An 11,147-nucleotide genomic window follows, 5' to 3' on the forward strand; every position below is an offset into this window, starting at 1 on the left:
ACTAGGGTCCTCTTCGCGAGGTTTCACGCACATCATCTGGATATTCTGGGTTGGTGGAGATTGGAGGACTCCCTTTTCACTCAATTGGGCAATTAAGGTTGGACAGTCCACTAATTCGTGATCAAACTGCTCACAGTAGGGACACGAGATCCTGGTTGGGTTAGTGCAGTCGTGAGCGTAGTGCCCCTATCCACCACAATTATAGCAAATTAACTGTCCTCAGCCCCGTCCAGGCCCCAATCCTCTTCCCCGGCCACGTCCTTGAAATCCTCCCCGCACTTCAGTCTGCATCCGGTAGGCTGGGGTTCTCTCTAGCATTAAGTCATAACTTCGACACGTTCGCTCATCGTGCCCCACCGATCGATAAAAGTTGCAATACAACTGTTGTGAGGTCTAGGTATACTTCTGTAATAAGTGGCAGTTATCTGTCACATGCTTCTTTCCCACCTAGCAAATCGCGCACCAGAGCGCCTGCACAGTACTTGGTCCTGCTTGTACTTCTACTTTTAACGGCATCGGGCCTCCTCCCGCTAGATAGTTCGAGAAAACCGGACAATGATCCTTGTCATGCGCTTGGCTCTTACATTTAATACAGCCTACCTCCAGGCGTACCTCTGGTCGAGACACTCTTCCTTGCTTCAGACTCTGCACTTCCAAGCTCAAGTTTTGAAGTTGCACGTGGATTTGCTGAACTCCCAACCTTGGGTCCAGTATTGGGGTTGCGTGTAACCTCATTGCTGTTTCCAGTGCCTCGGCTTGGGTTGAGATCTTATGTTGTGACAACGTCGTCCTCAGATGGGGCATCAAGGACGCCACAAACCACACGCAATGCTACCCATCTGTCAAAGTCATGTTAGCTTCGCGAATAGTACTCTTTAATCTCTAGTCTAGATCCCACGGAGTTTCACTAGGCAACATTGCTATCTCCTTGAACCTAATGACCAACTGGGTTTTAGACTTTGGTCGGCCAAACTCTTTATTAAGCGCGTCCTGTATCGCCGCTATCCCCTCATTCGGATGGTCAGTTGAGTATTTTATGTACCATGTCAGCGCGTGGTCCTGTAGTGCATTGACCAGCATGGCCTTTTTAATGTTTTCATCCGTTATGCCTTGCGCGTCCCATACAGATTTTATCACAAACCAGAATCGACTTGGCTCTTCATTCCCTACACCTTGAAATGTCAGTAACTTGACTGCGGTCACCATCCCAGCTTTTGGTGGTGGAGGGGCTATTGGTGTGGATGGAATCAACGCGGGTGAAGCGGGTGGCGGTGTAGACGAAGGTGGTATCAATGGGAAGCGTTCTTTAATTAATCGGACCACATTTTCTGGCGAGAACCTAGCGAGGTCCTCCTAACTTTCTCGCGAGATAGAAATCAAAGGGCTGTTTTCTACTTCTCCTATTCTTCGATAACCCCTTCCACTCCGCGTTACTCCAGACATCAATATACGCACAGGATCTATTTTTCGCACAACAACATCTTAATCCAAGTATTCAATGATTTGATGTATCTACCCCGCGGTCCTTGGAGAAATTGCCTTTCTGCTTCGCTGTAACTTACGGTTGTATCTATCGTGAATTCAATGATAAATCCCCCTATGATCTGATCTAACCAGTGGTCTACTGTGTGCGCAAGTTTATCTTCGGTAGCTTCCAGCCTGTGCACCAGTTCCGGAGTCCACACTATCAGCTGGTCTAATCTACACCTTCCCACACTATCAGCTAACTTCGCGATCCACTCATACAATTCTATCGGGAATGTTACGAAGAAGATCTCGTGTATATCCGTGAATATATAGCGATCCAACCACTGTTCCTCCGATATCCGCGAGTTTCTGTTTTCCTGAACCGTGAACTCATGAAGCTTTATATCCCACCAATCTTCGAGTTCTTTCTTTGTAGGATTCTAGTGTTCCCACATTAAACATCCCTTAGGCAGATCCCAGTCCTGGCAACGTAACCATTTGTTGGCTTATATGGGCCTGACCCAGGTTTGGAAGAGTTATTTAGCCAAACAAATCCCGTAGCTACCAGCCCTTTCGACAACATCCCGCGAAGCGCGGATTGAGGTCTCACCCGAGGTAGCAGGGGAGGGTGCTAGAAGCAGGTTTCCGCACCCTAGGGATGTCTTGGTGTGGTCTGGAGGTTTCACGCACTGGTTTACAGTTCCGCGCTACTCAGTATTCACACAGGTCTAGCTTGAGTATATCTTTCTTATTAGTGTGCTATTCTATTAGATGATGTGGTTATCAATTACCAAGGTCTTTAAGCAAACATTTAACCAACACAATTGATTCACGTATTAAAATAAACCCAGATTTATACTCATTCCAACCATAAGCAGATAAGATTAAACATATATTATGATAGTTCAGAAGAAACTTATCTTTATTTCCACTTTGTCCTTAATACATCCAGATCCACCCTGTGCACTCAGCTGCAGGGGTCTGCGCACACAGCTGCGGACTTTCCAGGCCTCTGCACACACAGCTGCAGAGCCTCTACCTACTACCCCAATCCCTCGACTCGGACTTACAGACGCTTTCCAAATATCTTTTTCAAGAACCCATTACATTTCATATCATTAAAACTCTACCTTCACTACGCATAGAAACTCACTCTATTTATACCCTTCTTTGTCCCGTGATCCCTACGCGGGCCAACTCTATTTACATTATTTTTGGGTGGACTACCCTTTGACTCGACCTATTATGATTCGTGCTCCACACTTCCAGCGGAATCTTTATCCTAACTTTACCCAAAATATCCGGCTTCGCGCCCTTTAATCATTGCGCGGGGCTTCCGCTACCCAACAACATGTGTATTTTTCTTTCTAGATTTTACATGCATGGTATTGCATGTGGTTCTTTTGCTGTTATGGCATGGGTTTTTCTAGGTGTGACAATGTTTTCATCCTAGCCTTTCCATTTCCGGATAGCCATGGTGTGATGGGGTTCTCATCTTTTGGTTGAGCTAGATTTCCAGATGGATTCTAAGCTAAGTGAGGTGGATCACCAAATGATAGAACACATGGCCTAGTAACCCCTAAACATGACTGTGGGTTGCGGTAAAGTTGAATTTTTTGTTGCCTCGATGGGCCTAGGAATCATTCCTAGTGATTGGTAGGATATACGTTGAAGCCAACAGGTGGATTTCTCTTCGTTGGGCCTAGTGATCATGGGCTGGGATATTTGGTAAAGCTTGGAGAGTGGGTCTCAGTTTAAGAACTAGTGATTCAGTGTGGATTGCGGTAAAAACTGAGAGACTATGAGGCAGGAAAATTCTTCACGGTTCAGGTGGAGAAATCGGGTGGCATCCATGCTTGTTTGGCCTAATGATCTGGTGGAGATCATGGTAAAGCCTATTATTACATGTTCATTGTATTCACCTAGTGATCCGGGATGGATTACAGTAAATCCTGGTTTCTATTGCTGAGGGTGAGTTGGTTTAGCCTCGAGATGCCCTGGTTGGTTCTTTTGGTTTGAGTCCCACATTCATGCTTGGAATATGGCACGGGGGTGAATGACTGAAGTGAGATTTGGCTTGGTTAGGTGGAACGTGGTAGTCCCATCCCGGGTTTGGATTTTGCATCATCAATATGAGGTTATTTAATTTTGTATTTCTATGAGTATTATACTGGTTTATATGTGGATCATATGGTTGTGATTTCCTTGGTATTTCTATTGCTATTATGTTGGTTATGTATATGTTTTTATGACAATGGCTATGTGTGGATCTCATCATGTTTTGACTTGTAGATGAATGAACAATGTATCTATGACCTAATAGATGATAATGAAGCAAATGATATAAGGGAACAATGCTTCTCAGCGATTCTCAGATAAGTATGAGACCCCTATCCTTAAATCTTTTTTTTACACCTAGATTACATATTTATGATATGTTTGACAATGCCTGTCATGGCTAGTAGGGGTCCAATTAAGGTCTTGTTCAAGTATTTGCATTTGCATCATCATTTCCTTGTTATCTTTATGTTTTGAAGGTGTTATTCAATTCTGGGCAATGATTTGGGTCTGAAAAGGTGTCTCAAATCCTAGGGACACTGGCACAATAGTAAGGAAAATAGTCACTGGACACTAGCATGCCTTGTCATGAGAGCGTCCAAAGCATCTTTGACACTGTCAGGTCCATGTTATGGGAGCATTCGGGAGTCAAGTGGTCTAAAACCTCAATGGGACCCAGGGGCTATGTACCTGAATGGTTGGGATGGTTCCTGAGAGTTTTGTAGCTGATGTGAAAGGTTTGTATGTTGTGTTTCTGTCGATTCCACTTCTTTAATGTCACATAAAAGGTTGAATCCAATTATAGTAGCCTTTCGTCACATGTTTACCTAAGTTTGACAGTTACTTGGGTAGATGTGGGAGGAGGGTGTTACAGAGTGGTATCAGAGCATGGTTCACCCCTTAGACTGGATGGTTGGTGTATTGATCATGCATTCATGTCATTTATGTGTTAATCATCCTTGTGATCTATGTGCTTTTTGCATATGAATGATGTCAGTCATGGTTATAGTGATGTTGCCACATGAAAGAGAATGTTTTTGTTATGAAGTATGTTGTCATGAGTGTATGATTGGTTACATGTTTTTTATGCTTGCGTATTGTTAATATACATTGGTATGGTTGTTTTTGTCATGCATGAGGTCATGGTATGTGTAGTTGATATGGTCATGCATTGATGACTGGACTCTAGCTAGGTTGATGGTTACATGGTTATGTGCTTGTGTATCATATGTTTATATGTTATCATGATTATGTTATACATGTACTATGCTGATTGGTTGATCTTGTAAACAAGATATCCTTCCAAAATTTTGCTAAGATACGTTGGTTTTTTGTGATTTGGTTTAAATGACATAGTATGCCTTGTAGGAAAGAGATCAAAATGAATAGAAAGATGGTAGACTACAAAGAATCTCCCTATGAATCAGATGAGAAAGGTGGTGTTGGAAATTCTTATGATTTGACAGACACATTGAGAAGCTTGAAGGAATAAATAAGGAGTTATAAGGTGGAAAATGACAAAATCATGCAGGCATAAGAGAAACAAGCAGAGGTTAATGCTATGCTCCAAAGTTTTTCAGAATTGCAATGACAAGGGCCACTTTAAATCAGCCATGGACAGGAGGACAAAACTAATGGGGCATATGGTAGTAGGTCTCATGGTGGGAACATGTCAAATAGAGATGACACGGTTAGAGATGACAAATTGTTGGATACTCTAGATATGATAGGTGATGGATACATGTATTATTCTAGTTTTGGTTCTGATAGGCATCATGATCATCATTGTTATCACCCTTACGGGACTGATAGGGGATACTTACCAGATGAGATTAAGAAAGAAAAGCCACCTACTTTTAATGGAGATGTGAAGAAGCCGAAAGATGCAGAGGGTTGGATACTTGGGATGAAGAAGTTATTTGAGTTGCAAGAGTACATAGATAATATGAAGGCCATAATAGCTATCTTCAGCCTAAGAGGTAAAGAAAACATTTGGTGGGAAGATGTAAAGCGTGTTGGAGACATCATGACAAATGAATTGACTTGGCACGAGTTCAAGAGGCTATTCAGGAAGAAATACTTGTCAGAAATGTACTACGACAATAAGGCTAAATAATTCTATGATATAAAGATGGGATCAATGACAAATGAAGAGTACATGACTAAGTTCCTAGAGATATTTAAGTATGTACCGTATCTTAGAGATGATAAAGCTAAAGTTCAACGATTTGTCAATAGATTTCCATTAGCATTTAGAGATTAGATTGAGTATGATGAGTCTCGGTCACTTGAGGAAGTTATAGGGAAATTGAAGCATTTCTATGAACAATCAAAGCGTAAGAATGAATCTCAATTAAGGATGGAAAGGGAAAGAAAAAGGTAAAGGTAAATGACAACTGAAAGTTGAAAGGCCTCAGAATATAGACAAGAAAGAAAATGTGGCACCACAAAAGAGGTTCAATGCAGCTAGACATGGACATGGGTCACAATAGCAACATAGAGGTGAGGGTACTGATCAGTTGGAGTGTTGGACATGGGGTAAGGATCACCTTAAGAGAGATTTTCCACAAAATCAGGGTGGTAGGCCTCAAATATATAGTGAACAGGAGACACATATTCTTGGGGATGTTGGTCAGAGCGTTCCTCGTATCTATGTATCATTGGATAAAAAATAGACAGACCATCAAGCATCTATCATTGAGATGGATGGTAAGCTTTGTGATCAAGTTATTTCTATTTTGATTGACCTTGGATCTAATTGTAGTTATGTTAGCTTTGACTTGGTGGATAAGTGTGGTTTGAATAAAGAAGTGCATGAAGAATATTGGTTAGTGCAGTTGGCTACAAGTAAAAAGAAGCATGTTCATGATTAGGTAAGAGCTTTTGCATTTGATTTGAATGGTATGCCTACTGCAACACCTTTGAATGTATTACCGTTGGGATCATACAATATGTTGTTGGGCATGGATTGGTTGTACCTTCATAGAACCAAGGTGGATTATTATGAAAAATCCATTGAGTGTGTGGATGAAAATGGGGAATGAAGAGTCTTACAAGGAAAGAGGAAATCCACATCAGTTAGGATGGTGACATCTATGCAGGAAAAGCGCAGTCCCAGGAAGGGGTGTGTGTTATTTCCATACATATTTCTAGTGACAAAGGTAAGGAAGTTGAGGATGAAAATATTTTGAGCAGTTTCCCAGTTCTACAACAATTTCAAGATGTATTATCTAAGGAGATTTCAGAGTTTCCACCTCACAAGGAAGTAGGATTTTCTATTGAGTTAGTGCTAGGGCCACTCCAACATCAAAAGAACGTTACAAGGTGAGCACACCTAAGTTGGTAGAGTTGAAGTTGTAGTTGAAGAAAATATTGGACAAGGGCTACATTAGGCCAAGTGTATTACCATGGGGTGCACCGATGTTGTTTGTGAAGAAAAAATATGGTACTCTCATATTGTGCATTGACTATAGGCAATTGAAAAAAGTGACCATCAAGAACAAGTATCCATTGTCAAGGATTGATGACTTGTTCGATCAGTTGAAGGGAGCAACAATGTTCTCAAAGATTGATATGAGATTCAGATACCACCAGGTATGCATCAAAGAGGAGGAAATTTACAAGACAACTTTCCCGACTAGGTATGGGCATTATGAGTGTGTTGTAGTTCAATTTAGTTTGACTAATGCTCCAACTACATTTATGTGCTTGATGAATAGTGTGTTGCATCCGTATTTGGATAAGTTTGTTATTGTGTTTATTGATGACATATTGATATACACTAAAAATGAGGAAGAGCAAGTCGATCATTTAGAAGTAGTGTTGAGGTTGTTGGGAGAGCATCAGTTGTATGCTAAGCTCAACAAGTGCAACTTCTTTCAGACTAAGGTACACTACTTGGGACATGATATTTCCAAGGAGGACATAGCAGTGGATCCAAAAAACATAAGGGCTATCATGGAGTGGGTTGCTCCCAGGAATGTGGTTGAGGTGAGATATTTCATGGGATTGATAGGCTATTATAGGAGGTTCATCAGGAACTTCTTGCAGATTGATTATCCTATTACATCATTGTAGAGGAAAGAGTTTGTAGCATATACGAATGCTTAGAAAAGAGGACTTGGTGGAGTCCTTATGCATGACATATAGGTGTTATGTTATGAGTCACGAAAACTAAATGAGCACGAGAATAACTACCTGACACATGATCTTGAGTTAGCAAAGATCATACATGCATTGAAGATGTGGATGCACTATCTTCTTAGCACGAGGTTTGTGCCGATGAGTGATCACATTGGGTTGAGGTATTTGTTTGACCAACCAAATCTAAATGCTCGACAGGATAAATGGCTGGCCACGATCAGTGAGTTTGACTTTGATATGAGATACATCAAAGGAAAGTAGAACATGGTGGCAGATGCTCTTATCAAGCGGGTATAGGTAAATCACTTAGCAGCTATGATATCCTATGGGATAGATTTATAGGATAGGATCTTGTAGGCAGGTCAACAAGATGTTAGGTATATGGAGATTATGCATAGGTTGCAGTAGAGTATAGGTACATGTACAGTTATAGGTAGTAGTATAGGTACAAGTATAAGTAGTGGTATAGGTAAATTTACAGGAGCACGTGCACAAGATGTGGACTATTTTCTTATAGGAGATGGATTGGTTAGATTTAGGGACATGATATTTGTGCAAGAAAATAGTGAGCTCAAGAAGGTAATCTTGAGGGAGTTTCATGAGTTTTATGCGAAACCATATTCAGGTCATGGAGGCTACTAGAAGACATTGAATGCAGTGACAAAATTTTATTATTGGCTGAATTTGAAGAAGGATGTAGCATATTTTGTTGCTAGGTGTTTCGATTATCAACGTGTGAAGGAAGAGTGTAAGCATCCAAGTGGACTGATACAACTGATTGTAATTACATAATGGAAATTGGAGGTCATTTCCATGGAATTCATCACAGGTTTACCGAGGATAGTGAGACAACATGATTCCATCATGGTTGTTGTGGAAAAGTTGACAAAGGCTGCACACTTCATTCCAGTGAAGTCTACATTCTCAGCTAGCAATGTATCATAGGTATTAATCAAAGATGTGGTCAGATTGCATGGTGTTCCAAAAAATATTGTGCTAGTCATGGATGTAAAGTTCACTTCCAATTTTTGGAAGGAGTTGTTTTCAGGTTTGGGTAGAGAGTTGGCCTTCAATACAAGTTATCATCTGCAGATAGAAGGGAAAACTGAGAGGGTCAACAAGATATTGGAGGACATGTTGAGTATGTACGTGATACATCAGTAATGAAAGTGGGAAGAGTATCTTCCACTAGTAGAGTTCGTTCACAACAATGGGTATTAGGAATATTTGAAGATGAGTCTATTTGAGGCATTGTATGGGTGGAGTTGCAATACTCCCATCAGTTGCAACTATCCAGTTAATAGGGTGTTAATTGGACTAGACATGTTGGTGGGCATGGAATAGGAAATGCAGGTTATAAAGAAGAATCTAAAGGAAACACAGGATAGGCAGAAGAGATATGCAGATTGGAACAGGTTCTTCAAGGAGTTCCAGGTTGGGGAACAAATGTACTTTCACATCAAACCAAAGAAGAGCTCCTTAGGGATTGGATCATGTGCCAAGCTGGCACCACATTTTTGTGGACCCTTCAATATTATTGAGAGGATTGTGCTATTAGCCTATCGACTTGCACTACCTCCGACAATGAAATTCGATGATTTTTTCCATGTGTCATTACTTAAGAAGTATGTTAAAGATGCTGATCATGTGATTGACTGGTTTGTAAAGCAGGTGGAACCAGATGGAGAATTCCAGTTGGAGCCTTAGTGTATATTGAAGAAAAAGGTGCTCATGCTTCGAAACCGAGAAATCGAGTAGGTTAAAGTGCAGTGGAAGCACTTTGGGCCCGATGAAGCTACATGGGAGATGGTAGATCAAATGCGGTCTATGTATCCTTCATTTTTTGCTGGTTGAACAAAGTAGTATTGGTATGGTTTTTTGGTATATGTCTTTGGTATATATTTTGGTACATGTTTAATGATGTTTTAGTATATGTACATATGTATATGGATGTAAATACCGCCATGAGATGTGTTATAAAGCTCCAATAAGAGATATGGGTGTCATGTCATTATAATTGTCATGTTGTTATGTTGTCATGTTGGTTTGATTTTCAACAAGGTGATTATTGTAAATACTACATCAAGCTATGTTATAAAGCTCCATGGGCAATGTGTTTTATTTTTCAGCGATTTTTCTGAAGGCATAGGTGTGGTTGAACAATAAGGATAGTGTCCCCCAAGGGGGAGGGTTTTGTAACAACCCTGGTGAAAATTCCATGTAATAAAAGTTAATAAAGGCAAAATAATAACCATGGTTGATGAGACACTTATTCCAATTTGAATGTTGGGCAAAACATCCTAGTGGGTGTCCATTTGGTTTATTCTGGCTAAGGAAATTGGCAAAGGCAATGACTAAGGCTTTGGAAATGAAAAATGGTATTTTTACCACATTTATTTATGAAAATAATGGAAATTAGGAGAAAAGGAAGGTAAAAGGTCACAAGTTGCATGTGAGGAGGAAAATGAAAGAAAATAATGGAAAATGGAGAAAATAGAGGCGTAATTGATAAAAAGGCTTATGAGGATCAATTGGTACCTTTTGTCAGTTCATTTTTGGAGCTCTCTCATTATTCTTTTTCTCTTTCACTTTTGGACACTTAGATTTTTCTTGGAGCATTTAGGAAATCGGATCAAGAAAGGAAAATAAGCCAAGAGGAAGGAAGGAACAAGCAAGGAAGAGCAAGATTAAGCAGTTCCAACAATAGTCTTTGCAGGTATTGAATTGCATGTGTGTTTTCCTTGATAGATTTGGCATGAATGGCATTGCATGTGGTTCTTTTGCTGTTATGGCATTAGTTTTTCTATGCGTGATAGTGTTTTCAGCCAAGCCTTTCCATTTATGGATAGCCATGGTGTGATGGGGTTCTCATGTTTTGGTTGAGTTGAATTCAGGATGGATTCAAAGTTGAGTGAGGTGGATCTCCAAAAACATGACCTAGTAACCCTTGAATCAGACTGTGGGTTGCGGTAAAGCCGGATTTTGTGTTGCCTCAGTGGGCCTAGGAATCCTTGCCTGTGATTGATAGGATATACGGTAAAGCTAAGAGGTGTATTTATATCCATTGGGACTAGTAATATCGGGTTGGGATATGCAGTAAATTCTGAAGAGTGGGTCTCGATTTAAGGCCTAGTGATCCGGTGTGGATTCCGGTAAAGCCTGAGAGACTAGGAAGCAGGAAAATCCCCCTCGTTATAGGTGGAGAAATTGGTGGCATCCTTGTTTGTTTGGCCTAATGATCTGGTGGAGATCATGGTAAAGCCTGTTATTAGATGTTCATTGTATTATCCTAGTGATCCAGGATGCGTTACAGTAAAGCCTTGTTTCTATTGGTGAGGGTGAGGTGGTTTAGCCTCGGGATGCCCTGGTTGGTTTTTTTGGTTTGAGTCCCACATTCATGCTTGGAATATGTCACAGGGGTGAATGAATGAAGTGAGATTTGGCTCAACCATTCTATGTTTGAGTGGAATGTGATAGTC

This window comes from Pinus tabuliformis, chromosome X (genome assembly GCF_031772625.1).
Source record: "Pinus tabuliformis cultivar Carrire ecotype Pingquan chromosome X, CPIR1, whole genome shotgun sequence".
Taxonomy (NCBI): Eukaryota; Viridiplantae; Streptophyta; class Pinopsida; order Pinales; family Pinaceae; genus Pinus; species Pinus tabuliformis.